General features: G+C 40.0%; 1 protein-coding gene across 7 annotated transcripts in view; it reads left to right on the plus strand.

Annotated features, from left to right (window-relative positions):
* CNTN1 (contactin 1) overlaps positions 1–27698 on the plus strand; it is a 145393-nt gene that overhangs the window by 41476 nt on the left and 76219 nt on the right. Inside the window, exon 1 of one of the 7 annotated variants that reach the window (XM_088652427.1) lies at positions 21150–21596. The exons of the other annotated variants lie outside the window; for them this stretch is intronic. The gene's annotated coding sequence lies outside the window, so the exon portion shown is untranslated. Of the gene's footprint in view, positions 1–21149; positions 21597–27698 lie in introns of those variants that run through there. 7 annotated transcript variants of the gene reach the window in all.

Genomic DNA, 27698 nt, shown 5'->3' on the forward strand with positions numbered 1-27698 from the left:
AAAATACGACATGGGTCTGTATTTTAAATCCCATAATGGCTTTGAAGTGATGCTAAGCAGCACATGGAAAATTCAATTAGCCCCTAAACCAACCATTTAATTACTAATTGGTGCTAAGAAATGACAAATTAATGTGTCTCTGCTTGTCTACTGCCATTTAGAGTTCTCTGATAGATTCAGATGTGACATTAAGCTTTTTTTCTTTTCTTTTTGTAAGCATCCAAAGCAACCTTGGTAATTCTGGTGAAAAGATACTGTATCTAGTAAAATATATGTTCCTTATCTGACTTCTTTATCCAACTCCTCATGGTGTTGATGCAACATGGAGTATACAATATTATCAAAATGGGTCACAGTTCTCAATTTACACAGGGATTCTAGCAGTTGCTTGGAAATGGAAATCCATTTGTACTTCATTTTGTAGAATTAAGTGCAATGGCCCTTACATTATCAGAATGTTACAGGTAGGTAGCCGTGTTGGTCTGAGTCGAAGCAAAATAAAGTGTGCATGCACACGAAAGCTCATACCAAAATATAAACTTAGTTGGTCTTTAAGGTGCTACTGAAGGAATTTTTTTATTATCAGAATGGTTTGACTGTTAGCCCACTTCCCATGTAAATCTGGGAATTGTAGCTCTGTAAGGGGAATAGGTGTTGAGGGAAATTGCTCTATTGAACTTCAGGCACCTGACAAAGGCATTTCTATTTTAGCAGCCTTTTAAATAAAGTGAATTGGTTTTTTAATAAATTTTACCTGTATGCTTTATCTATTGTATGCTTTTAAATTTTTATATACACCTCTTAGGTAACTTTGGTATTTATATATAGTTTAAATAAAAATAAAAAAGAGTTGTTGTTTAGTTGTTTAGTCGTGTCCATCTCTTTGTGACCCCATGGACCAGAGCACGGCAGGCACTCCTGTCTTGCACTGCCTCCCGCAGTTTGGTCAGACTCATGTTGGTAGCTTTGAGAACACTGTGTCCAACCATCTCGTCCTCTGTCGTCCCCTTCTCCTTGTGCCCTCAATCTTTCCCAACATCAGGGTCTTTTCCAGGGAGTCTTCTCTTCTCATGAGGTGGCCAAAGTATTGGAGCCTCAGCTTCATGATCTGTCCTTCCAGGGAGCAGTCAGAGCTGATTTCCTTAAGAATGGATAGGTTTGATCTTTTCACAATCCATGGGACTCTCAAGAGTCTCCTTCAGCACCATAATTCAAAAGCATCAATTCTTCAGCGATCAGCCTTCTTTATGGTCCAGCTCTCACTTCCATACATCACTACTGGGAAAACCATAGCTTTAACTATACGGACCTTTGTCGGCAAGGTGATGTCTCTGCTTTTTAAGATGCTGTCTAGGTTTGTCATTGCTTTTCTCCCAAGAAGCAGGCGTCTTTTAATTTCGTGACTGCTGTCACCATCTGCAGTGATCAAGGAGCCCAAGAAAGTAAAATCTCTCACTGCCTCCATTTCTTCTCCTTCTATTTGCCAGGAGATGATGGGACCAGTGGCCATGATCTTAGTGTTTTTTGTTTTTTGTTTTTGATGTTGAGCTTCAGACCATATTTTGCGCTCTCCTCTTTCACCCTCATTAAAATGTTCTTTAATTCCTCCTCACTTTCTGCCATCAAGGTTGTGTCATCAGCATATCTGAGGTTGTTGATATTTCTTCCGGCAATCTTAATTTCAGCTTGGGATTCATCAATAAATGGATTGTTTGACATTCATATGCCACAGTTAGTATTCCTCTATTTTAGAAAGCAAGCCTGACTACCAGCTATATGATTTTTTTAATGAAATATCACTTTTTCCTGTGTATCCTGGCTTCTTCAATACATTTAAAGATTTATGGGGGCTTTATTTTTCCCTAATGTTGTGCCCAGACCATTTTTGCATAAATAGATTCTTTATTAAAGATGCACAGTTGTTCAGAATACTTTACTATAAAGTTATTCTGCTTTGAAACGCATGCTGTATCCTGCAGTGTCTGTATTGGTTGTTAAAATGTGAATTCCATAATTATGACATATCTGACATTCCCACCAAATATTGATGACATCTGTATGATGAACACTACGCTTCTAACATTTAAATTGTGTTATTGAAAACATCTTATTCAGCCTAGTGGGTGTCAGATACCATTGAAACAGTAACTTATGTAGTGCCTCTTACACCGGCAAACTTAACAATACTCTTTTCACTGAAAAGCACAATATATCTTGTTTTGTTCCTCAATTGTCACACCAAGATCTCTTTCCCATTGTGTCTTGAATTGTTGTCTGTTCATGCTTAAACTTCTAATTAAACAAATAGTCCTTGCAATTAACCCCTTTACTGCTGTGTCGGTGTTTAATATTTCCATGAAGTCATTTACTAAGTGGATAATTAGGACCATTAGAGTTATATAGAAGGAAATTTAAAACATGTAAAATATGGGAAATTTTGCATTCCTTATTACTGATGCTAAATAGGGGATTGAGGAACTTGATTTCTCTTCACTTATCTCGTTAATTAGGGAGTTGTTCTGATGTTATCTCCCCCACTTTCTGTTTTCTGGTCACCTCTTTTCTGTCAACAAAAGCATCTTAAGGGGGATGTCAAGATTTTGCTATTTTAATATATTGAACTTTCCCTACTATGTATCATTCCTAGATGTAGCCACTATATTTGTAGCTTTCTAAACACTATTCGTCACAGAGTTTAATCCTAGCTTGGATAATAGCCACTCTTCTTTTAGAGTACAGTTCTGTAACTTATGGCATGTCAAACACAGGCACTTTAATCTTCCAGCAGCAACAGTATGATTTCATGTGTTTTTGGTGCTCAAGGTAGGTGATACAGTGGTCACACCTGTTTGGGAAATCAATCTATTGGATATATTGTTGGAAATTTCCTTCATTGGAAAGAATAATTCCATTCATATCTATATGGATGCAAAGCTAATTAAACCAAAGGTCTATTAATAGTAAAAAATTCAACACATACGTAAGGCAATAACAATAAATAGCATAAGTTGATTGATGATGATTCAATTTCTATACCGCTTAATATATTAAAAATATCTCTAAGCTGTGTACAGAATACGGAAGCAACAACAGACTACTTAAATGAAATATTACAAAAATACAGTTACATATAAAATGTTACATCAATAAAAAGTTAATAATATATATGTAATATATCAACTCATTTTAATTCAGACACATCCACCCTCTCAGCCATAGGGTTTTTACTCAAGGTCCACCAGACTCTCAGCTCATCCATAAGTTACAGCTTAACTATTCACCAAAACTGAAATGTATTTAAGAGACCCTGATGCAGCAATGTTAAAATTCCAGTCTGCAAGCCTAATTAGGCCTGACAATCCTCATTTCACCCATGAAGCTGTTCCAGCCAAGCCTCAGCTACCTGCCTTAACCTGACATCATATATGGAGTCAGCTGTGGGTATTGCAGTTCCCTGCCAAAAGTGAGGTTTGCAGGCCCACTTAATAGCTTATCATTGGTGCCTGCAAAGCCCCTTGTAAATGCCACAGTGATCATCTGCATTGAAGCTGGTTTCAAAGAGCAACTAGAGTGACACTGATTTGAACACACACAATGTTGGTTTCATTCAACTGTAAAATAGCAATACAAAATCTACTTTATATGTAACAAAGTTGACGATAAGTTCGGGGGTTAAAATGGACACCATGAAACATATTTTTGAATTGCTAATGTGCCTATGTATTGTAGACTCTTGTGCTGACAAATTCCACGGAGAGCTTATACACTGTTTGGAAAAGTACTTTCTTTTGTCTGTTCTTCATCTTCTTCCAATCAGCTTTATACAAGGGCCAGTGAAATTCCATTCTGGTTATCCCTTTCCGCATCATATGAAGAGTAGGGAGAGGAGGAAAAATATGCTCTCATTGTTGTTGACTCTATCCAAACATTTGTTGGAAGCTATTTGGGTTTTCTCAGAGTACCGCCCAGAGCTTACAATTCCACGCAAAATGTGAGTATAGACCAGTGCTATTTTTCTAGGAAAAGAGGTACCGGAACTCACCTTGTTCTCTTATAATGGCAATGGCACCCACCTGAAAGGTGCAGGAACTGAGTTCCTGCTGGAAAAAACAACACCCTGGCATAGGCCATGCTATTGAATAAAATTTCACATGCAATAACAGTTGAAGCACACCACTTCCAAGTCTCTGAAAATATTTTCACATATTCCAATTCATTCTTTAAGGTTAGAATATATGAATATATGAGTTTGACCAAACTGCAGGAGGCAGTGGAAGACAGGAGTGCCTGGCGTGCTTTGGTCCATGGGGTCATGAAGAGTTGGACAACAACAATATGAAAGTATTTTGGATATACACAAACAAAAATGGTTATAATAAAATTAGGCAAAAGGGGACTGCTTTACTGATTGGTTCCTTTGTAGGCGAACCTGCTTCTGTAGTCCAAAAACTTTGAGATGTATCCTTGCAAAAGGCATAAACAAAGTATAAAAGACCCTCTGTTTCCAAATAGTAGATTGATGTTGAAGTATTTGTGCCAGCCAGTACAGAGAGACCAACCGTGTCTTATTCCTCTCAAGAGAGATGGATTACTCAATTGCCTCTCTCCTGCTGCTTCCAGTGTTATCTTTGAACAATATAACAACAGTGTTTTACAGAATTACTCATGAAAAGAATAAATAGAAATCCATTTCTTCTAAGTTGATGGAAAATACAATAATAACACAATTGTGTAACATTGTCATGTGAAAGATCCCATGAGGCTACTTAGGAGGTATGCTATAAGTTAGCCAAAAATTTGACTTTGCTTTGCTCTCAAGAAGTTCCAGTAACTATCTAAAAGCTATATTGATAGAGGATGGAGAAAAAAAACACTCTACAATTTCATCAGAGGAGGAATATAAGTGAACCATTCCTCATGAACCATTCCTCATTCATCCACAGGCTTTCTTAACCCTATAGCTATCAGTGAAACACGGAGAAATTTAGCTCTGAAATTTGAAAGAAATTGTCAGATTCAGACTAAGACTTCATGCAAACTATACATTTATTGCATATTCAAAGCATATTCTTTCCCTCAAAGAATTCTGCACACTGTAGCTTGTCCCTCACAAAGTTGCAGTTCCCAGTGACCCTTAACAAACTACAGTACTTTGAGGGGGAAAATAAGCTTCAACTGTTTAAAAGATATAACGTGTATGCAATCTCAGTTCTGCAAAGTCCATAAATTTCATCTGCCACTCTCCTTTTGTTGGTAATTCCTGTTGTTTCCATTTTTGGGCTAACAAAATTCTTGCCACAGTTATAGCATATAAGAACAATTTTTTAAATCTTGTTTCGGTATCTCTTTACCCACTATATCCAGTAGGAAAGCTTCTGGTTTTTTAACAAAAGTGTTTTTAAACATTTTTTTAACTCATTGTTTATCATTTCCCAGAAAGCTTTTACCTCTTTACATGTCCACCACATGTGGTAAAAAGTACCCTCCTTTTCCTTACATTTCCAATATTCATTTTTTGGTCTATACATTTTAGCCAATTTAACTGCTGTTAAATACCACCTGTACATCAAGAGATTTATTTATTTTTAATTCCCACTTCAAAAATTCACTTAACTTCAAATTGTTTTCTATTTTTGCCACTTTCTTCACAGGGTTTGCCATAGTTTAAGTAAAAATGGTTAGTGTGGTGCATGTTAATAGCTTTACATCTGATGGGATATAGTGAGTGGCGACCGTATGTGGAGTAATGAACACATTTCCTCAGATTGATTAGGAACTTGTTTCTGCTTTCACCTGCAGTATTTGGTTTGGCTGACTAGCATAAATCATAAGTAACTGTTGCTGTGCTCTGCAAGCACCTGTAAGCTGTTGACTTGTTCTATGTAATTTGGATTGAAAATGAAGATTCCTCACATCAGAGTGGGGATTCCACCCCCACCCCACCCCCACACACTTCTGACATTTTTATTCTCTGCTACAGGGACCTGTTAAAGCAACAGTGCATTTACAGTAATTTTATTTGCAGACACAGGGCTTTCTCCTTTACTATTTTCTGTCATACATTACCTGACTTAATATATTGAATTTCTCACTGACATTCAAACATAGCTTGGTTAGTCAATCATGGTAATAATGGAGCTGAGACTTAGAATTATGAACAAACATATGTTAGGAATTCAATATATCAGGAGTTGGAGCCAACCCATGTATAAATTAAGGATGGACCTACTGATAATTGCTTTTGAGGCAGATTTTCTCTATATGAGTTGTATTAATACTCAACTCTACACACACACAGAGAGAGAGAGAGAGAGAGAGAGAGAGAGAGAGAGAGAGAGAGAGAGATTTGTAGCTTGATAGCAGATTCAGCTATAGAATTATGTCTCTCTTGCGTATCCCACATGGTGTTTATTTGTTGCTAGCACTGATTCATGTAATTTAAGGCAGCTTTTTATGTTCCTATGATTCATTGTGTGGAAATGCCAATATATCCACAACAGTATTTGGGTCATAAACGGAATACAAATATTTGCTTATGGGGATACCTTTAATGGGGATGCAGGTGGCGCTGTGGGTTAAACCACAGAGCCTCTTGGGCTTGCCGATCAGAAGGATAGCAGTTTGAATCCCCGCAACGGGGTGAGCTCCTGTTGCTCGGTCCCAGCTCCTGCCAACCTAGCAGTTCGAAAGCACTTCAAAGTGCAAGTAGATAAATAGGAACCGCTACAGCAGGAAGGTAAACGGCGTTTCCGTGTGCTGTACTGGTTTGCCAGAAGCGGCTTTGTCATGCTGGCCACATGACCTGGCAGCTGTACGCCAGCTCCCTCGGCCAATAATGCGAGATGAGCGTCGCAACCCCAGAGTCGGTCATGACTGGACCTAATGGTCAGGGGTCCCTTTACCTTTATATAACTTTAATAGAGAACAGGTCATATTGAACTCAGTGGGGGTGTACTTCTGAGTAAGTATGAACAGGATTTGGGTGCTAAAAGGGAAACTTGAATATTGCTTAAGATGCTAATAAATTAAATGCTTGTAAAAATGACATGTAGAATGTAAAATTGCATCTGTGAAAGTTTAAATCTGTTGCAGTTTATGTGTATCTGTCTACATGAATATTCATAGATGACTATTCACTTGCACCAATGTAATACAAATTACAATGCAGTTTATTAACGCAGTATAGGAATACGAATACATACTATAGATCTGGATCTTTGAAAAGTGCAGTTTAAATAGAAGAGAATAAGTTTGAAAAAATGTTCATTAGTCAAAATTTGAAACATTAAATGTGTAGGTAGTTTCCAGCTAAAGGCAGCTGTGACTAAGTCTTATTGGTGTGATTTATTTACAACTAACCTTAGCTAGAGTATAAGCATGGTGATTGGTATTCTGCTAGGTTTTATGCAGAGCAGGCCCAGTGAAATTAACAAACCTAACTTAGCTATGTTGATTAATTTCAATGAATCCAATATATTAGAATTTAGTAGAATAGCATTCATATTTTTATGATACTCTAATTTCATAATTGTGTGGAACTAATGGAGAAGAATGAGTTTAGATGAAATAGACTATGGAAGAACCGTATTCGTGCTACCACTGTTGGTTCAATTTTGGACATATTCTGTCTGGCATGCTATGTATTTCCAAAAACATCAGACAAGTCGTCCTTGCTAGCTATTTGATTTTACTTTATTCTAAAGTTTACTAGTAGCCTTTCCTAGAGAAATAGCCCAAGGAGTTGTGGCAAAATTAAAAACGAAACCAATAAAGATTAACTCCATGACATATGTAGGAATATGTATTGTAGGAATATGTGGAAGTTTTCATATAACCATGATGCATACCTGCCAAGTTCCGGCCTGAGAAATAAGGGACTGGACCGGAAGTAGCAGACCGGAAGTAGCGCTGCCGCCATTTTGAAACTGGGCGGAGCATGCTCAGAAGCGACTTTTGATGCGGCTCTGCCCTGTTCCAAAATGGCCGTCACACCAGAAGTCGCACTGCAGCCATTTTGGAACTGGGCAAAGCAGCATCAAAAGTCGCTTCTGAGCATGCTCTGCCCAGTTCCAAAATGGCCACCGCGCCAGAAAAAACTGGGGGAAAACAAAAAAATCCATTTTTTTCGGCTGGGAACAGCTGGAAAAACGGGGGTTTCCCGGGGAATACGGGAGACTTGGCAGCTATGCCATGATGGTAGATGTAACTTTTAAAAAAGTAAAAACAGGCTATATTTGAGGTTAATCTCAAGAGCTCATAAACTGCAAACATGAATGAGTTCTACTCATCTAACTCACAGATGTGTGAGACAGTGCATAGCTGCCAAGTTTTCCCTTTTCTCGCGAGGAAGCCTATTCAGCATAAGGAAAAATCCCTTTAAAAAAGGGATAACTTGGCAGCTATGGTGAGACATCTTTGTATGATATTCTTAATCTGCTGTATTCCAAATTTGCATTACACGGCCTTTGTTTTCTTGTGGTGTGATATTTCCAAACCTTCCACATTATAGCACTGCTTGGAAAGCCCATCCCATTTATTTTTAGGAAAGAACCTGATCCATATCAGCATGGATGGATCTTGTCCCTCTATTTAAATGAATGATGAAATCTCTGAGAATTGCTGTTTGCCTTGACTGTTTCCTTTGAGTTTTTGTTTAATCTTTCTTCATGGCATTAGTCATGAAGTAGAATATATATATAAGTAGAAATAAATTCATTAATAAACTTCTTTTGAAGATAGCTATGACCAAAAGATCAATAATATGAGTTATCTTGTCAAAGTTTTGAGTGTTCCAAGGAACAGAATATTTAGGCTTCAATCCAGCCAACCACTTACACATGCTTTTAGAAAATCATCATGAGCTGGTGCTTTCCCTGCAGTGATATCTTAATTTACCAAACCACAAAACAGCCAGGATTCAAGTAGTTAAGCAAATGTTTAATTGCATTCTGTTTTTAATCATGATAAGAGCTCTGTGTGTGAGTTAACGGTTGATTATTTTAAATGCATCTGCATTCACATGAGGGCTTCATAGGGCCAGTGCTTGGTTAATTACAAAACAACAAAGAATATTGTGACACTTTAGAGACTAATAGGGAAGTCTTTAAAGTACTATAGTGGAAGTCTCTCTGTTCTTGCTGTCACATATTGACATAGATACTTTTCTCTAAATTTACAAGGCAAGACACATCTACTGGACATAGCTTTGCAGTAATTATTGCATAACTTGTTCATAATGTCATCTCTTAGGCACTCTGAGCCATATATCTACATTGCAGTGATCCCTGCAGTGATTCCAAGCAGTAAGGGAGATGCTGCTGCATACCAGGTGTGGTCAAACGGTTGACTGTATCTCCCCTATGTGTCCTTTTCTTATTGCATGCCATATTTATTGACGTTTTCCCCAAAAGGCTAATTTACATTGTAGCAGAAACAAACAAACAAACAAACAAACAAATAAATAAATAAAAATCCTTCCAGCAGCACCTTAGAGACCAACTAAGTTTGTCATTGGTATGAGCTTTCGTGTGCATGCACACTTCTTCAGATACGTTGTATTGCATATTACATTGTAGCAATATTTCATCAGATTCTTTAACAGCCCAGCCAGGTATCATTTCATCATGACAATGTAACTGATGTCTTGGTACCACTGTATCAACAAATTTCATAGCAATTTGGAGAGACAATAACTTTTCCAAGGAAACAGTTACATGCAGAGTTTATTTTTAAAACCTGGACATTTCTTATTGAAGCTGATACGAACAATAGGTGGTTTGCTTTGGGAGGTGCGGAGGAAAGTGGGAACTCCTTGAAATAATAAATTGCCTTGAAATAATATGCCTTGAAATAATAAATTGTTATTATTACCTTTAGAAGGCATCTCAAGGCAGCCCTGTTTAGGGAAGCTTTTAATGTTTGATGGATTTCTGTATTTTAATGTTTGATGGATTTCTGTATTTTAGAATTTCTGTTTTGCTGGAAGCCGCCCAGAGTGGCTGGGGGAACCCGGCCAGATGGGCGGGGTATAAATAATAAATTATTATTATTATTATTATTATTATTATTATTATTATTATTATTATAACTCACTGGATCCCACCAACAGCTGTCAAGTCTACAAATAGCATCTGGATATTGAACAAATTCAGCTACAGACTGAGTATATACTATAGAAAGTTATTTGAGAGATGCATTGGGGCTAAAGGTATTTGATAATATCACTTAGCTCAATACCATTTAGGTAGACAGTGTGTTCAGAAATAAGCTTCTTAGTCTTTAGTCTGAAAGTGTACCTTGTATTGATTAGCTTATTCTATGGCTGTGTGCTTGCACACATGCCTAAATTGTTCCTGTCCGTGGATTTGAGACTGCCAGTTTTCCTTACAACTCTTTCAGCACTGGCTTTCTTTGGGTCAGAAAGACCCTGTGCTCATATGCATCCCAGTTTATACATTCACCCATTTGACTCCAACGTAGCAGCGGTTTAATGGAATTTATCTACCATCTGTTGTTCAGTATCGAAAGTAGTGGTGGCATGAAACAATGTATGCAAATTAGCTGTAGCCATATTTATAACTGGTGGTTAGATTGATTTGTCTACACAAAAAAAGACAAATTAATCTGGTCTTTTGAGCATTCTTCCCACCTGTCAGGCTTTATGGAATCAACTTCCTCCCCCGTGGCAGTAGATAAGCAGAACAAAGGAAAAAGAGTCTTCTTACCAGTTAGAAACTTTAATAATCACAGCGAGAGAACAAAGAAAACACATCTGCTAGAATGGTGGTGCTCCTAATTAAGGATCCCATCTCCTTCTGTCCCTATTAATCTACGTCACTTCTATGTCTTGTAAGCTGAGTTTGTACTCTCTGTTTCTGTTCTGCCAATTTCTGAGCTCTCTGTGACTTTAGAGAAGGGTGAATGTTGTCCCGAGACTGTGAATCTGTTAACCCTCTCTCTTTCAGTGTTTCTTCTCCTAGCTGTTCCCCATCCAGTATTTCCCAGCTTCTGCCTTCTGAGCTATGTCCCTCTGCAAACCACTGTTCCAAATCTATACTGTCCTCCTGCTCCTAGGAAGATTCAGGATCCAGAGCAGGGGGAGGGGGAGGGGGAGGGGGAGGGGGAGGGGGAGGGGGAGGCTCCCACCATTCCTCCTCAGTGTAGCCCTCCTCAGCATGGTCCCTGACATCACCCCACACAAGGTCTGCCATCATGTTGAGAGCCACCCATGGACTGATTAGCCCACGTACGCACATACTTTTTTTGAGGGGAAAATAATTTGCTTTTCCAATAGCCCTATGTCTCTTCATTGCCTATTACTGTTACAGAATACTAATTTATAAAAGTCTGCAGGAAGAACCGTCTGTCTAGTCATTCTGTAGATGATTAGGGCATCAAATTTATAATGCTGTAATTCCTGTTTCTCATACATTCATCAATCTCTAAATTCACTAATCAATTTGTGTTCTGTTTTTTCCATTACAGTCTTTTGTCAGACTGTTCGACAATTTCATTCATCCCTTCCCTCCCTCCCACTCTTACCTTTTCATTTATAGCCTAAATTTATTTATGGCTTTATGTTTTCTTTAAAATTAAATGAGCACTTCTACTCCCTTACATTTACATCCATTATTTATTTATCCACCACAGCCGTGACTCTTCAATTGTAGTGTACCAAACTTCAATAAGTTATTTTAACCATGTCACTTGAGAAGAACTCTGCCTTCCTGGCTTCTGTTTGCTTTCTACAGATTCCAGAGAAAAAGCACATTTTCTAAAGTTTCACCTTCCTCTGACTGCCCTCTACAGTCCTAATGTTGGTGCAGTCAACAATCAACTTGCAACCAGCACAGTTCATCATCTCACAAACGCCGCAGGAACAGCAAGCTGGCACACACTGGGCCAAGGCAACACCTTCATTGAGTTATCCTTCACCACCTATAGCATGAATGGGGAACCCTAGGCCTGGGGGCAACATTTGATACTCCAGGTCTTTCTGTCTGGCCCTTAGGAATCTCCCCAGCACACATACCCTCCTGAGCCAGATCCCTCTCCAGTCCTGCTTTGCATCATCCTTGATGGTTTTTGCCTAGCTGGAATGGGTCCTTTGAATTTTGATAATGCTTTCCTGGCTGGAAGAAAGAGAAATTTGTGAATGTGGTAAAACTAGTGCCTCCTGTACAAAGGCAAAGTTCAAATTCTATGACTTGCATTGGAATCAACATCTAAGACAGAAAAGAACCTTGGGAGAGAGGAAAGAATCATAAACTGAGCATTACCAGAAGCTGAAGTTCATATTCTGAGCCAAGGAATGACAAAACTCAGCGAGACCTCCATCACTAAGTGTCTTAGGGCAAGAGTTTTGCAGAAAGATGATTGATTGTAGCTTTTTAGAGGGCTTCCAGAAAGTTTATGTACATGTACCGGTATTGCACTCATACAGGATCATTACCTATATTTGGAACCATGAATTCAATATAGTCAACAAAACAACTGTTTTCTCCACATTCATTGTGAATTTAGATGCATGTACCTAACAGGATGATACAGACATGATAAAAGCAAGATCGAAACACTGCTGTTTTTTCCCCCTTAGCAAATTTCTTGGCTTGGGACACTAAACTCACCAGAACAAAGAACAACAGAGAACGAAAACAAAATAATGTGCTTTCAGCAGCCTGAGTAAACAGAAAGGCCTTTCAGTACAGTTGAAATTCTGTCAAACTCCACTTCTGATAGATAAGGCAGCAGGTTCCAAATGAGGCAGCTCATGGCTATTGACTGGGAAAGCTGTGCCATTGCCCTGAGAAACCACAGACCCAAGCACAAACATCCCAGAGAGGCCAACAGAACTTTTGTGGAGCATACTGAGGGTTCAGCCATAGGGTTGTGAAATATGTGTCTTTTGTGTGAAGAGAAAGAAGACAAGATCAGAACTGCTTGTTTAAGAGAGGACAAATAAAGAAAGCTTTGGATAGTGGGATGTGCAGCAAAGGAGAGTTCAGAAAGCATAATTCCTGCTACTTTATATAGATGGTATTCTGATTGACTTCTTGATGAACACCCAGCAGGTGTCATGGAAGACTCAGAAGACACACCAGCCAGGGAGATAGGTAATTACTAATCTTCATCAAGAACAGTAACGGGAAACTCCTGACTCCTCAGATACAATTATGTTCTGTGCCACCTGCTGAATAGATTATAGCCTTGTTTCAGCATTCTGCTATCTGATTTCATGTAAAATGAGTGGGAGTTGGCATGCTAAGCTCCACCCTCTGTCACCATCCCTGTCACTTTCCCAGCTCGTAGAGGACAAATGTCTGAAGCAGTGAGCCGTATTTACTCATGGAAGGGCCTAGTGAGATTTAGAACCCTGAATACTTGATGTGAGCAGTGGTGTTTATATCTTTTGATGAAATACTTTGCAGTTAATAACAGAACTGTCCCACACGCACTCACATAGGCCTCCTAAGAAAAGGAGCCCAGGTGATTGGACCGACAAAGAGACTTTAGCTATGAAAGCCGAAATCAGGAAACTGTACAGAGAATCCAGAGAATCGGGCAGTTCCCGCCTACCTGACATCTATTTTTCTAGAACTCAACAACTAAGGGAGTCCATCCAGCTCGGCCGGTTAAGACATATCCAGAAAAGCTGGGAAATTTTACTCTCAGCCATACAATCTAGAGATCACAAAAATTTTTGGAAGGCCGTAGCAGATCCCCCACTGCCACAGAATGAGCAGCTAACCTCAATTCCATCGGGCACATGGATAGATCATTTCAAGTCAGTATTTTTCGACAACTGCATCCCACCGGACAGGCAAGATCAGAACACTCTCTTTCCTAGATGAGTGGCCTCCAGTATCCATGTCAGAAATCACAAATTTAATTGATCAGATGAAAGTAGGGAAGGCCCCTGGCCCGGACGCCATTCCATCTAAACTGATTAAAACTAAACCGGAGTGGTGGGCTCCGATATTGGCTGATTTGTTCACGTTGGTCGATAGCTCAGGAATTATGCCCAGCTCCTGGCAACAATCCATAATTATCCCTATTTTCAAAAAAGGTGACAAAAAGCTGCCAGCAAATTATCGGCCAATAAGTCTTCTCTCTAACATTGGGAAATTATATGCTAAGCATCTGTTAAACAGATTAACTACCTGGCTCGATGACAATAACATCTTAGGCCCTGAACAGGCTGGGTTCAGACCAGGAAAATCGACCCTACGAAACTGCACGGTGCTGTCTCACCTAGTCGCCAAATCCACACGATTCTATAAAGAACATCTACATGTGGCCTTCCTGGACATTCAAGCGGCATTTGATACCATTGACAGGAGGTTGCTTTGGGCCAAATTGGAGGCTATGGGCCTAGAACCCAGACTTCTTTACCTGATCAAAAAGCTTTATACCAATAACACCTGCTGCATAAAAATCCATTCTGGGAATGAAATCACAACACCAGTCAGTATCAACAGAGGAGTTAAACAGGGCTGCGTACTTGCTCCTGCGCTTTTCAATCTTTTTCTCAACGATCTAGCCCCATTACTAAAGCAGGTGGATGCCCACACTCCAAAACTCCAGGCCATAAACATTCCCATCCTCCTGTACGCGGACGATATGGTTTTGCTCTCGCGGACCAGAATAGGTCTAAAGCGTCTGGTAATTGCCTGCATTGAGTACATGGCCAAAATGAACTTATGCTTGAACTTTGAAAAAAGCAAAATCCTGGTGTTTGGTAACTCACGCACGAGTTATAGCTGGGTTTTTGGAGGTAAACCCATCCAGCAGGTCTTTAAATTCAATTATCTAGGAATCACCTATCACCATAGGCTCCTCTGGTCTCCACATCGAGGCGTGGTGGTGAACGCCAGTAAGATATCCACGCAGGCAATTACGCGATTTTTTACAACAAGGGGCAACTCACATATCCCTTCTGCGCTCAAGATCTTCAATGCCAAGACCATTTCACAACTGCTCTACGGCATTCCAATCTGGATCCCGGGGTTCACCCAGACAGTAGAGCAAGTGCAATCAACCTTTCTCTACAAGATTTTCTCTGTTCCAAGATGCGTCCCATATGCAGTTTTATGTCTAGAGGGAGCTCAACACAAGGTGGAATCTGTCGCCTGGGCAAGATTCCTTATATTCTGGCTAAAAATCTGCCTCAACTCTGACAGAGATCCCTTCCTCCAGGTAATGCTTTCGGACACCTTCCTCCCCCCAGGGCTGCAACACTTCAATAGGAAGGTACTGCAACTGGGGCTTTCAATAGAACTCCTCCGCTCAATGTCCTTACAATCTGCCAAAGCCACAGTCATTACTAGGTTGTGGGACATTGAGAGACAGGATCTTATAGCGGCAGCAGGCACAACATGTTCCCCCCTTCTTTTCCACCTCCCGTGGGCTCATGAAACAAAACCTAACTATCTTGACTTCCTACTGAACCCACAGGAAAGAAGGGCATTTTCGTTGGCCAGGTTCAATGCAAATCCATCGAACCTCCTGTGGGGAAGATTCTCGGGCAGGGCGAAGGATGAGAGGATCTGTCCGTGTCATGACCCTCAGGTGGAAAGCCTTCCACATATGGTTTTTCATTGTAACCTTTACGCCGACCTTCGTCAACGGTTCCTGGACCGGCTCTGCATTCCCAGAGGGAGACCAGAGCGGGAAATCTTGCGGTTCCTCTTGCTGGGGAAGGACCCGGTCCTCACCGAGATGGTGGCTCAATATCTTAATTTACTATTTTCTCGGCGTTGTACTCTGCAGTCGTCTGAGTCGCCGGAAGCCCCATTGTCGTGAAAGCGGATGGCGGATTATTCCCTTCCCTCTCTTGGCACAGCGTTTGCCACAGTGACAGTTTTAATCTGTTATTATTTTGTATGCGAGTTTGTTTGATGCCAATAAAGGTTTTACTTACTACTACTTTGCAGTTTTCAAATCTTGTTGCAAGCCTTCTCTAGATGCTGCTTCTGAAGTCTAGGAGAGACAAATGATTTACATTTGCTAAGAAAGCAGATAGTGATGTCCAGCTAGGCCTGTTCTGGTCTGCTGTTTTGGAGGTGTTTTGGACATTTTCTTCTCATGCAGAAACCGAGTTGATCACATTTATATTCTGCACTTCCTCCTAGGAATTTAAGACTGCAGACCTGTTTTCTGGTACATTCTGTTTCTATGCAGAATACTATATTGGAAACAAACAGCCTTTTCATGTCTCACAGTTGCTTTCAACTTATACAGGCAAGCTGCAGCTCTGCCTCCTATCTGTATATGCAAATATTTTATTGCTTGAGTGCCATTCTTATACAGGAGGGGCAAATGTGGGAAACTAGCATGGGTTTTTATGCATCAATATCTGATGTCAGACTCATGGCAACATGCCCTTGTTAATTCAGAAATAAATAATAAATAAATTTGGTTCATTTCTCTGGGTGCTATTTGCAGCAGGTTTCCTGGCATGCCATAATATTTAATAGTCTTGTACCCTTGAACATTCAAAATGATTCAGACTCCCGTATCTATTTGCAGTCTCCAAAAACCCAATAATTTCCCATTACTTTGGCGCTGATCTCCTTCGCTTTGAAGGGAGGATGTAATGATGTCACTGGTTTATGCCAGATATCACTCTGTATACCAGATAATTGTATTCTGCTTATCTGAAATTAAGTCTTTCTGCAGTTTATTTAGTTTTAGTATTTTCATCTAACTGACCACTGATAATGAAAGGCTATACTGTACTTATCTTTATCATTCTGTGATGGTTAAACGTGTAAAATCTCAAAGCATGCATATTTTTTAGCTCCCCTCCCTCGATCACATGATGCTTTCATTTAAGCATGTTCATAAGAACAGAAACGTTTCAATTCAGGTTTGCAATGTGTATATATAAATATGGCTCTCTGATATGTACCAGTGTAAATGCTATAGTAAGAAACTGTGTTGGGGTGGAATGCTAGACCAGATCCCGTAGGATGGGCTCTACTCTGCATTTGGCTTGTAGAGCTTCTAATATTATTTTTAGAAGTTGCCAGGACGTGACCCTCTCCCCCACAATCCTGCCCCACTCCACTGATATGGATCCTACCCACTCCCTGCCCCTGCCATTGTTTTTGTGCTGCCACCAACCCAACCATCACAGCTGCACCCTGGCCTGAAGCTGCACCCACACTGCTGCCATGACACAATAGCGAGGGTGTAGCAGGTGCAGTGGTGGGGGATATGGCACTGTGCTGATGTTGCGGGTGAAGCCCTGGTAGGGCTGGCAGCATTGCAACAATGGGGGGCGGAGTGGAGAGGTCAGGTCTGCCACCAGAGACAAATTGCTTCACTTTGCCTCGTGCATATTTGCTACAGTTTTGATTTGTGTCTTCTCTTTCACCTTACCAATACTTATACCAATACTTTCCACATTAAGATTCCTTGTTATGTTGTATATTTAATAATAATAATAATGTACTATTATGAATCAGTAACTCAAAAAGTGTGGTGAACTGCAGGCATAGCAGAGGGAACAAAGTTCAACTCAAAAACTGGAGAATGGTGGGTTGCTAATGATTCAACACCCCAATAACTGAAGATAAATTTGGATGGTAAACTTTAATAAATGTAGTTTAAATCTGGCTGTTGTGCAAAAACAATGCAGATGTGAAATCTTCTACAGTCCAAATTCCTTGATTAGGTTCCTTGCAAGCATAGACTACTGGATAAATTTTGTTAGGATCTTTACAATGTCTGTTTATTTATAAATATAAAAGACCAAAAGGGACAACCAGTTTCAAGAAGATAGAGAATAGTGTACTTTTATACAAAGTAGGAACCAACTAATTAACAGGGAAAAGAAAATAAAGGAGGGGGAGGGAATAAGGGTCAAGTTGTGAAGAAGGAAAAGTTTTCCTTCAATGCAAAATAGCTACATGCAGCGGTGCAGTAATGGGGGTGGCGGGGGCGTGCCGCCCCGGGTGGCAGGCTGGGCGGGGGGGGCAGCAGGCTGGATGGGGGTGACCACCTCCGATGGCCGTTGCTGCAAGCGCCCCTCGTCGCCCACATGGAGGCGAAGCCGGGGTGCGCTGTGGAAAGAGCTCCAGCGGCTTCCGAGCCCGGCTCCTCCACGGCGTCTCTTCCCTGTTGGAGGAGCCGCCCTCCGCCGGCAGCGCAGCCCTCGCCCACCTCCATGATGGCCCTGAAGAAAGCCAGGCAGCAGGTGAGCAGGACCAGCCCCTGTGGAGCCAGCGCAAACGGGCTGTGAGGGGAACTGTGAGGACGGGCGGAGGGAGGGCCAGAGGGGGAGGGGGAGGCCTGCCGGACGCCGCCCGCCACTGCCTGCTGTGTGCTTCCTGTGCATGCATGCATCGTGGCGCGTGTGCCGTGCATCATGATGCGCAACGAACACCCCACCCCCACCCCCGGCGGGGTGCTTTCAGGTTTGCCGCCCCGGGCAGCCAGGTGGCTAGCAATGCTGCTGGCTACATGTTCCTCATGTTTTAATTTAACGAGAACCCCCCTTTAAAAACAAAAAGATAAACCTCAATTTAAAAAAGTTTATTTCACAATGCCCATTGGGATTTTGGTTCTCCAATAATAAAGGGTGTATATTCTGTGTCAAAAACAATATTATGGTATTTGCAACTTGCTAACTGACCTGCATTTTCTGAGACATCTCTTATATTTTATACACATCATGCTGTGTTTAGCTGACAGGAAGCTGTTGCTGTCATATTGCATTTAGTTGATAAGGAGCAGTTGCTGTTTCTCATTGTACCAACAAGTGGAGCGATTGTGATTAATTGCCCTTTGAGCATCTTTTTAAAAACTACTATTGGAATGTGCGACATTCCTTCATTCTAGTTTTCATGTATTTTGTTTGCTTGGGTTTTCTTTCTTTCTTTTTTACTAGACAGTATTTAGTGCAATTCTAGTAACATTTATGTAAAATTGCTTTACTAAAAAGAAACCTAACAGTGGACAAATGCTGCATTTCACCTCTTTAAGTCAAAATAGGAGTCTGTCAAGGTAAGTGATTTCAGAGAAGAAAAGCATAAATAATTAATATTAAAACACAAGGTTGCGTTGGGTATATTTTATTTTTGCAGTAATTTTGTGGTTATCACAATTCATCTGTAAGCATTATTATAATGGAAACCTATTGGCTTTTGCGGTGATATCCATTTTAGGTAGTATCTCTTAATAATGCCCAGGAGTATTATTTCCTGTTTGGGAACACTGAATCTGTAGTTTTCTCTTCCTCCTTTACTGAATCAAGATAGACTGTCCTCCCTCCTGCAATTTTCTGCTAGGGAGTATAGGATTTGGGGTATCATTTATAAAAGGATCTCTAAGTAAATATTGTGGAAAAAATCAGAATGAATTTTTCTCCACATTATACATAGCTTCTAATTCTATTGTTGTAAATATTTACAAATTTAAGACAGCCTTTAACCAGGTGCCTTCCAGATCTTTCAGGCTACAACTTCCATCAGTCCTAGGCAGCACAGGTTGTTGTCCAAAACAATTAGTTGATCACGGTGAGGGTTTGCCAAACGTGCCTTCATCTTAGCACATTTCTCTCTTTCGTCTTGAGTTCAAGCATCTTCAGAGTCCATGACACCAATTGTCCAATTGGAGCACTTGCAGACTAGTGTTTCCCAGTTGCCAGTATTTATACTACATTTTTTGCCTTGAGAAAGTCTTTAAACTTCTTTTGTTGACCACTAGCATTTCACTTTCCATTTTAAAGTTTGGAATAGAGTAGTTGCTTTAGAAGCCGATAATCAGGCATCTGCACAACATGACCAGTCCAACGAAGTTGATGTTGAAGAATCATTGCTTTGACACTGGTGATCTTTGCTTCTTCCGGTACACTTCCTAGGACTTACTAGTGGGGTAGGGGAGCTAAAATATTATATATATATATATATATATATATATATATATATATATATATATGGCAACCAATGCATCCTTTTGGTTTCAGATAGTATAGCCCCTAGCAACTATGGTGGTTCATTTACCAGAATGAAAAAAAAAAACTTCAGTAGCACCTTAAAGACCAACTAAGTTTTTATTTTGGTATGAGCTTTTGTGTGCATGCACACTTCGTCAGATACACTGAAACAGAATCCACCAGACCCTTATGTATATTCAGAGGGTGGGGGTGATGGGAATGGGTGATGGGCTGATAGGAGTGGTAAACCTGCTGATGACTGTTAATGACTGTTAATGACTGCAATTGGTCTTGCGAGGGGGGGAAGCAAGGGCTGAGGTGCTAAGGAAAGCTGATCATGTATAATGAGATAAGAATCCTATGTCTTTGTTCATCCCAAGTGGCTCCATGGTTTTAAGCTTGGTAATGAGTTGTAATTCAGCAACTTCTCTTTCCAGTCTGTTCCTGAATTTTTTCTGTAATAAAACAGCTGCTTTGAGATCTTGTATAGAATGTCCTGGGAGACTGAAGTGTTCTCCTACTGGTTTCTCTGTCTTATGGTTCCTGATGTCAGATTTGTGTCCATTTATCCTTTGGCGTAGGGTTTGGCCTGTTTGTCCAATATAGAGAGCTGAAGGGCACTGTTGGCATTTGATGGCATACACAATGTTAGAAGATGAGCAATTAAATAGTCCTGAGATGGTATGTTGGATGTTGTTGGGGCCAGTAATGGTGTTGTCCGGGTGTATGTGGCAGCAAAGCAACTATGGTCATGGCCCTTAACAGCTGTAATTCTGAAGCATGAGTGAACATGGAAAGCCCTTAACACAACATCTTAAACTGTGAGGCTTTCATTAAATGAATCATACATATATATTGTGTAGTTTAGAGTGAACAGCTAGTCAGTACTTGGAATAAACAAAGTGGGAGCAGCAGAAAGCAGTTGATCAGCATTTTTTCCTCTGAAAGAGAGAGTAATAGATCCCAGATGGTGGGGCGAAAATGTAAATATACCATTCCATGCATGTTGGCCTCTCATTTCCATAAGGATGCTGTAGAGATAGAAAACTGGATCTGCATCTAAGTCTGGGTGGAACAACTGTTTGCTGCAGTGAGTCAGTGCCTCATCTTGATTATTTTAGTGAGCTGATCAATATATTCCCATTACTGGCTGCAATGCTGCCTGCAGGAAGTGCACCGGATATTTTAGTGAGCGTATTATGCATATTGTGCCCATTGTTTTAGTCTCTGTGCTGAGAGGCAAAGATCTCAACATGATGGGATGATCTTTTTCCAGAAAGTGACTGCAGTGAAATGCTTCATATTGCCAGGAGCACAGGGCAAGGCTATGTGGGACCGGCCTGTTTAAGAAGATATAAATCCTTGAGCTCACAGTGCGCAGAATGCTTGATTTGAAAGTGTTGCAGCCATCAAGAAAGCCAGTTTCCCTGCTGTCTCGTCTGTTTTCTACAGAAGGTTGGCGAAGAGATAACGGCTGTGCTTTGCTCTGAGGTCACAGCTTGAAATCTCCTCTCTCTCCCTCTCTCTTTTTAATATGCTTTCTGCCGCAGGAGAGGATGCTTGAAGTTTATTGGTGCAACCTTGTGTTTGCGTTTAAAAATATAAACTTGAGATACTTGTGATGGACAAAAAGGCAAAAGGGAAGTCTTCATCTAAGGTAATATATATATATACATATATTTATATCCTTACAAAATATGACAATTTAGAAAGGTAGAATGTGGCGGTACTGGCTTGTGGTGATGCAGGGTTTACAAAGCTCTTTCAGATCAGATCTCTGTATCAGAATGCAGAGTCAGGTTTTTCAGACAGCTATTGTTTGTGAATGTGAAGGACTGAGTTACTTTCTGAAAATGGCTTATTATGCTATAGGTTTCTGAATGGTGACTGTAGTGTGGCAATCTGCCTCTTTCTTTCTAAAATATGTGTTTATGGTCAGTCTGTTGATGACTGTATCATGGGGAGGGGCAGTCCTGTAGAGCAAAATCAATAGGGGAAAATGATCTACTCATCACCAACCCATGCAGGATAATGACATTGGCATATCATGATTTCAATAGCAGTGCCTGTACTGCTGTATTTTATGCTTTTAGTGTAGACACTAGGTGAGCTCTGAGAATCTGCTGTTAAAATGGCTTGCAATGATGTTTGAATTGGCTCAAAGTCTGAACAGAATAGCATGAAAGGAACGCATATGTTTGAACTGGTTCAGAATGAATAGCTTTGACTGGTGATTTTAAAGCATGGTATATCTCTTTCTGATAGATTCTTTGCATTCTTTGGAAGAAATATGAAATAGGTATGAAATTGTCTGCTACAGTAAAGCATGACAATAGCACATATGACAATTATAACACAGTGATGTGGTGTGTTTGCTAGTAGGTGGGAATAATTCATATATCCATTTATATTGCTCTTTATAACAACTATTAAAAGGCAGCTGCATTGTTCAAAACAATTCATTTATATATAATTGAATTTGTAGGATTAGCATGGGAATGACTCAATACAGTACTCAATAATCCATCATGCATAGGAATATGTATTTACCATTTAAAAGATGGAAATGTTACTTATCTTGACATGTAGTTAGTTTTTTTTATAAAGGCTATTATGACAACTAATAAATTTGTGTATTTTCTGTTGTGTGATCTGAATTACTGGGATGTTTGTTGACACTGTTGCTGGATACCTGGTCATTGGGTTTGAATAATAAATTATATTTATTGAAGAATTTATAGTCTGCTTCTAAATTTGTCACCTCCCAAAGTGGTGGCAACAAAATAAGAATTTTTCTTATCCCATCTCCTGGTTGGCATTAGCTGTGTCATTATTATTCCTATCCACATCGTAAATCAGAACTCTCATCTAGCTCTTCCCTGAATGTATGCAAACACATCATTATTTCACTCTTAAGAAAAAAGCTTTAAGTCCCTTGAGAAATTAAAAATCACCCTGCAACTCCAACTTCTGCCTGTTTTCTCCTCTACCTGTTGCCTTCACATTCCTGGAGGATGCTTTTTTTTTTATTTCTGCTCCGCCGACTTTCTCTTTCCCAGTTTATCCAACATGGTTTCTACTTCTGCACCCCAGTGGAAGTTATTCACAAGACCCTCTATTTCCTCATGCAGAAGTATCTACCCTGCCTCCATCTTCCTTGACCTCTCTATCACCTTTGATACAAACTGATGACTCTCGCCTGCTCAATTTCTTTCATGCCCTAGATTTCAGTATTTGTGTCCTTAACTAATACTCTTCCTGCCAGTATGATCACTTATCAGTGATTCCATAGGGGGAATTGGTGTTTGTTTGTTTTTAAATCATTTTTATTAGTTTGCCAATACAAACAGCCATTTAACATATAATCATATTCCAACTAAAAACAATAAACTAAAAAAAGAGGCAAATTGTAGTCCAATTTATTAATTATTAATTTTTTTCCAGGCTTTCCATAGTCTGGACCTCCTGAAGAGCCTTCTCATGACTCGTTCCTGCTTCTTATTCTTCTTCTATTTTCCACATTCCGATTTTACCACTTTAAAGTTATCTGTCCTTGGCTGTGCAATTCTCAATCATGTCAAAAGTCATATATCCTTACATCCATCAAGTACAGCTTTATTTGTAAGTGTGTATTTTTCCAACTTGGTGTTGATCATCTCTCTCTTGCTTTGCCTCTACACATTGCCACAGGGTGACCTTATCAATTTTAAATTGTGAACCGCCCTGAGATTTGATTTAATAAATAATAATAATAGTCAAATCCCATGGCTTTCAGTGTTGCCTATATGCTAATGACATTTGGTTCTGCCTCTCAACCCCCGAATCCTCCCCTACATATCGAACTACTTGTTTCATATTTCATCGCTGCCTCAAACCCAGTATGTTCAACATTGAGCATTTTCTATTAACAGCAATGCTGCTGTCCACTCTTGAGGCAATTTTTTTGGGTTTATCTTTGACAGATCTTCTCCCCCCCCACACACCATATGAAGTTTCTTGCTAAGTAGAGCTCTTCTCCCATTAAAAAGATAGCAGAACCACAGCCTTTCTCCTCTACCTCCACCTTCTTCTGATAAAAACTCTGATTCCTGGTTGAGTCATCTCCTACACTTTGTTGCACATGCTCTGGAGCACTCTCCTCTTTTAATTCACATGTTCTAAAGCTATGCTGTGACATTAAGAAGTTTCCAGGGGTAAGCTGCATACAGATCTGTAGAAATACAGATTATAATTTTTTATAATCAGTATGTTTTATGGAGAATGTCTCCATAAAAATGAATATTTCACATCATGTTATGCCCTATATAGTCCCTAATAAGCAGAGGAATGGCTTTATGGTAGTTGCAGTCAGGATTCTGTAAAAGAATCCAAGTCTGGGACTTGTTCTGCCTTGCTTTAATTAATACAGTATCACAACTTGGCCATATTGATGAATATAACCTTTAGATAATGTGTTCATTTGTGTCTTTTCCACATTGAGTTTTTGAGCCAGTTGAGAGGTTGGTGACATGCAGCTTTTGTGAAAAAGAATTACTTGCTTGTGTTTTGAAGGCCTCTTCTATGCTGAGTCACTGAGATCATTTCAGGCAATGCTTGCTTGCCTGCTGGCAATATATTATTCAGCAGCTCTTGCAGTGAAATGAGAATTGTTTACAGAAAAAGGGAGTAGGGGATAAATGTGTGGAAGAAGGTAAACCCAAGAAATTCTCACCAGCTTAAATAGTATCTTAAATTAAAAGCGGTGGTTTCTAACACTCCCCTGGCTGTGTTATCTTCAAATGTTAAGTGAAAAGACGTCATCCTGTTGGGCAAACTAAAGTAACATGACTACACAGTGCTGACACAATAATAGTAAATAAAGGGGAACATATTAGTTAAACTGTTTGCTGCTTTTTGTCATCTTTCCCCCCACAGACTTGCATTTGGGGCAAAAAACGGACAGTTCTGGGTCATAATGCAGTTTTATTTTCTAGTGTTATCCAAGCGGAGGTAATATAAACCATAGTTAAAAGCTAAAGGATGGCCCATACTTAAAGGTTTCCTAGCTGGGCAGCCTATCAGGAAATGACATATGGGAAATTGGGGCCATATTGAAAGATACTTGGCCAGCTATGTGCTATGGATGACAGATTTTCCCCTGACAAAGACAAATTCAGAAACCATCTGAACATACATTCCCCATTTCTTGGTGATGTTGTGTGCTTGTAATCCTTTTTGCTGCCAAACTGAAGCAGAGTAACCAGAGGCTATTTCAGGAAAAGAAGAAAGAAAAAAGTGATACGCAATACATAAAACTGTTGGTTTAATTTGGGGGAAAGTGCTTGGTCCATGCTTTGAGCAGTCCATAACCCACATCTCGATTCTGTTTAGAGCATGGGTAGGCAAACTAAGGCCCGGGGGCCGGATCCGGCCCAATCGCCTTCTAAATCCAGCCTGCGGGCAGTCCAGGAATCAGCATGTTTTTACATGAGTAGAATGTGTCCTTTTATTTAAAATGCATCTCCAGGTTATTTGTGGGGCATTGGAATTCGTTCACCCCCCCCAAAAAATAGTCCGCCCACCTACCCTCCCACCCCCAGGTCTGAGGGACAATGGACCAGCCCCCTGCTGGTTTGCTGACCCCTGGTTTAAATATAGCACAGTAGCTAAATGTTTCATTTACACTCCCTTTCTCTAAGGAATATGTGTATGTTCAGAGGCAAATATAGAGCCAAGGCTGCATGTATCTTTACAAGGTTTACTTCTCAGACCAGAAGAACTGTATTATCGCAGATAAGTTCTTGAAGTGCCAGCATCTCTTAAAGTTTATGCACCTAGTGTGTTTTTGCTTGGCTTCTGCCATGAGACAATGAATGCTTTATACTCTAAACTGAACTGAGTAGGAAATGAGTTTTCTGAACTGGGAACTTAAAACTACTGGAAAGCAGGAAAAACTGTGATTTTCTGCTGGAAGACTCTGCTGGAGCCATGGACACTCTGCTGATCACACTGGTTGAAGTGTGGTCATGTAGTATCAACAGCAGATGGTGGGCCCAAGTCCAACAGGTTTCGGACCAACTGGCTTCTACAAGTCAGAACAAAAATGAAGTATATAAATGGGACTTTAAGGAGACTCCGTTGTGGATAAATCTGCAGGAGATGAAGAGACACTTTTCCTGGGCCTGAAGGTTAGCGGGGCCTGCGAGCTCATTATCACGATAGAAAATTGTGCTAAGTTGCAATTTTTTAAATGCGAGAACAACAACAATGTATCTCTGTTGGGTATCCAGATTTTGCTAAGATTTTTGTTAAATATACTAGTGCCAATGAGGCAAAGTGTTAGAATGAAACATACATTGAAACATACATTTATTTATTAAATTGTAAATAAATAACTAATTGCAACATTCTGAGCAGTGAGCTACTAGCTCAAGACCTCCTCTTGGATCCAAGTCTCCATTGTGAGGCAAGCAGACCATTTCATAAAGCAGGGACAAGGAAACAGATGTCCATGGCTTCAGCTCTTACCTTCCCCAGCCAACATCTCTATTGGCTAGGGATGATGGGAATTGTAGTGAAACAACAGCTGGAGCTTAGCTTTTCCTAGTATTGGACTCCTTTGATGGAAATAATATTAAAACAAACATGTTGCTTTTTTATATATAAAAAAACTCCCTTATGGTGTTAAACAAGGACATTGTTTAATTCAGTGGTGGCCATTTTTATGATGTTTTACTGCTTTCATTGTACATTGCCATTATATTTTTTCAATGACTTGGTGGTTTATGAATACTGCAATAATTAAATGTTAACATGCTGGTGTGAATGATTCTTGTGCAAGGTAGGGGAGTGTTGCTGTTGAGTTTCTATTTTTATCTGCTGGTTAGTGGGTGGGAGTACAATCATACCTCGGTTTAAGTACACTTCAGGTTAAGTACGGACTTCCAGAACAAATTACACTCATACTTCGGGTTAAGTACGCTTCAGGTTGAGTATTCCACAGGCCCGTCTGGAACGGATTAATCCACTTTCCATTACTTTCAATGGGAAAGTTCGCTTCAGGTTAAGTATGCTTCAGGTTAAGTACTCCACGGGCCCGTCTGGAACGGATTAATCCACTTTCCATTACTTTCAATGGGAAAGTTCGCTTCAGGTTAAGTATGCTTCAGGTTAAGTACAGACATCCGGAACCAATTGTGTACTTAAACCGAGGTACCACTGTATTGTTTTGTTTATCGTTAGTGTGCTGCTAATGTTTTCTATCACTATAATGAGGGGGGTTTTTTGTTTCTGTTTTCCAATAGGTTGTAAAGAATATGAATGTTGTATGTAACTTTCCCCTCACCCTATGGTACTATATTTGCATATATATTCCCCCCCCCAATGTAAGTTGCTTATAGATGCTTTGGATGAAGAGTGACTAATAGGTTTAAAAATCAAATAAATAAAGCTGGCCTGAAACAATGATGATGATGATGATAATTTATTATTTATACCCTGCCCATCTGGCTGGGTTTCCCCAGCCACTCTGGGTGGCTCCCAACCAAATATTAAAAACACAGTGCAGCATTAAACATTAAAAACTTCCCTAAACAGGGCTGCCCTCAGCCCTGACTGCTAACTTCATTTCCCCTTCCCAATCATCCTCCCAGACACCATCTAGGAGTCCTGATGTCTAAACAGCTCATATTATATCTCTGCTCAAACACTGCAAAACAGCTATGAAATACATAGCGGTCTAATCTTTGAAGTGCACTTAATTTCCTACCTTAAATCAGAT

The sequence above is a fragment of the Zootoca vivipara genome, chromosome 9 (genome assembly GCF_965207765.1).
Source record: "Zootoca vivipara chromosome 9, rZooViv2.hap1.1, whole genome shotgun sequence".
Lineage (NCBI taxonomy): Eukaryota > Metazoa > Chordata > Lepidosauria > Squamata > Lacertidae > Zootoca > Zootoca vivipara.